This window comes from Triticum dicoccoides, chromosome 7A, assembly GCF_002162155.2.
Source record: "Triticum dicoccoides isolate Atlit2015 ecotype Zavitan chromosome 7A, WEW_v2.0, whole genome shotgun sequence".
NCBI lineage: Eukaryota > Viridiplantae > Streptophyta > Magnoliopsida > Poales > Poaceae > Triticum > Triticum dicoccoides.
In genome coordinates, this window is record NC_041392.1 from 643,642,835 (window position 1) to 643,645,486 (window position 2,652).

Genomic DNA, 2,652 nt, shown 5'->3' on the forward strand with positions numbered 1-2,652 from the left:
TAGTGTGGATCCGGCCACACCATCCTAGGCATCTTCTGCGGCTGCTGACGTGGATCTAGGTGTGCTGCCCCCAGGCGCCCCGCACGGCTGCCAACATGGACCCAGTTGGCGCCTCCCCAAGGCGACCGACACGGCTGCCAGTGTGGATCCTGATGTGCCGCCCTTAGGCGCCCCACGCAGCTGCCGACGCGGATCCGAGACCGCCTCCCACCATCGGCCCAATCTCCCCTCAACCTTTTCCAGTTCCCCCTTCTCCAGTGGATCCTGCTGCGTGTGCAAGCTATCACAGATCCTAGGTTGCCTCCAAAAATGCGTCGATGGCCAGCGTGCCTCCAGCACCCCTATGCAGGCAGGGGGGAGGAACTGTCGGGGAGTTACCTGTGGCTAGACACGACTCTGAGGATAAGTCATCTCTAGAGTTAAGTCGGCTGGTTACAATCATGAACTGGCTACAATCTTGACCCGGCTTGCTACAGGACCTGGACTTACACGAAATTCTGCCAACGAGTCCAAATACAAGACGGAGTCCCCCAACTTTGAAAGCACGAAGGATTTAGAGGACTTGGAGTAGGACTCCAACTGCGGGTATAACCCGAAACCTCTTGTAACCCCATGGACTCAGCTATTATATAAAGCGAGTCCCTGGGTCATCAAAAGGACATGTTTTTAGACAAACAAGTCTCGAGACAGATGTTTTGATAGGTCTCGAGACACATGTTTTGATAGCTCTCAAGATAGAGGTAGCAAAATAGTGTCCTTGTAATCGAGGCCACCGCAATCAATAGCAATCAAGCAGGATATAGGATTTTACCTCCACCGTGAGGGGCGGAACCTGGGTAAACTCACGTCTTCTCGTATTTCGATTAATCCCATCCAAGCTTCCACCTAGCGGTTATGGCCTCACAACTTAGTCTTCTCACGAGGACATCTGCCATGACAAAACCATGACAGGAACTCCACCTTGACTCTGCCAAGGTTCATGTTGGATTTGCAGGCGATTCGATTACCCCTCCCATACAGTTCGGCTTGGATTGGTGAGCGCCACATCTTGCTGACCTCCACCCCCTTTTATTCATGTGCAGCTCGGAGGCGCGCCACGTGCAGTCCACTGATCATCACCGCACGTCCATGTAGTACGACTCGATGAGCTGCCCTCCTCCCCTTGCAGTCATGGTATCCCGGACTAGTAGTGCGCAGGGACACCCAAGTGGAGTTCATGTGTCACATTTCCCCAAAAACTGATTTTCTGTAGTTCGCTATTTTTAATTTGGGAAATGTTCAGTTCAAATATCAGTATATCACAAAAGCATAAAAAGTCTTTCCAGTTTTGCATAGCCTGCTTAGCGGTCCACATTGCCACCACAAAGTTGAACGAGTGATCACCACACCGAAGAATCCGGCGTCGCTGCAAGCGTCGTCCAGCAAACCTTCGTAGGCGGCCATGTCAGGGTCGTCGATCTTGTCGACGAGCGTGCTGATATCACCTGCAAAGAGGAAAAGAGAACTCACTTTTGAGATAAACAAACAGTGCATCAATCATATCACCTGCTTAGAGCGAGAAATCGCCTTAGCACGACAGGTGCGGAAAAGCGAACTTTCCAAGGACAAACATGTATCGATCAGCTACATGTCCTCAAGGAGAAGTAGTTGTTCCGTCACACTCCAACATCCAGCCTGCTGAGTTCAGAGAGGGCGGAGAATGTCTGAATAATAACTCGTGCATTCAGAGAAGACCGCATCAACATATATTCTGAATAACTCATGAACACACTGCAGAATTTCTCCTTCAGAAAGGATGTGGAATAGAGCCCCGATTCCGCCCGTGACTGTCAGCAGTACATACATATTTTGGTTGAAGCAGTCCGACATAGCTCCGCCCGTAACCGTGTGCACGCGGCTCGCGTTCTCCGCAGTCTGCCCCTCCTTGCCGAAAACAAGAGGGCGGTGATCGCAGAACAGCAAGAGGCGCGTTCCCTTCAAAAAAAAAAACAGCAAGAGGCGCGTGAATCAGGCCTTGCCGAAAAGGCCTTCCTTGTTTAAGGCCCACGCGCAAGAGGCTAGCATTGCACCGTCCGCACTCCGCACCGCAGGTGGTTAGTTTAGTACCACCTCGCTCGGCGAAGAAGGGACGGGAGGACGAGGAGGGTACGAATAGAGGAGCAGGGCAGCGGTTCAACTCATACCTTTCTCGGCCTTTTGGCTAAGATTAAGTGTAGTATTTGTTATTATCAGTTTAATATTTGATATTTGATATGTGGGTTACATCCTCACAATGACATTAAATTTATTTTTTATGGGAACATTCTGCACCAGGTGCTCCCTGTACACCACCTTATCGTACTTGGGAACGCTACCCGTTTTCTTCACCGAATAGAGAAGCGTTCACCATAATCAATTGCTGTAAATACAATGATGTTAAACCAAGAGTGGTGTACTCACCATAATCTGTGTGAGATCTACTGGAATAGAGAAGAAAAACAGAGTGGGATGTATCAACATGCCACAAGATAACTTCTTTTTTAGGGTATATGTGTGCTTACCATCCAATATAAGTGTGTTCCTCTTGTGGGATGTCATCTAAGACTGGATAGAGCCAATTAATCTGTGAACCCAGTAAGCATCACTACCGAAAAAGGCTTTATGCCCCGCTTT

The 2,652-nt window shown here is 49.5% G+C and overlaps 2 pseudogenes; one reads left to right on the forward strand and one right to left on the reverse strand.

Annotated features, from left to right (window-relative positions):
- Window positions 1-2,652, reverse strand: part of LOC119333777 — a 101,036-nt pseudogene that overhangs the window by 93,713 nt on the left and 4,671 nt on the right.
- Window positions 2,180-2,358, forward strand: LOC119334801 (annotated as a pseudogene).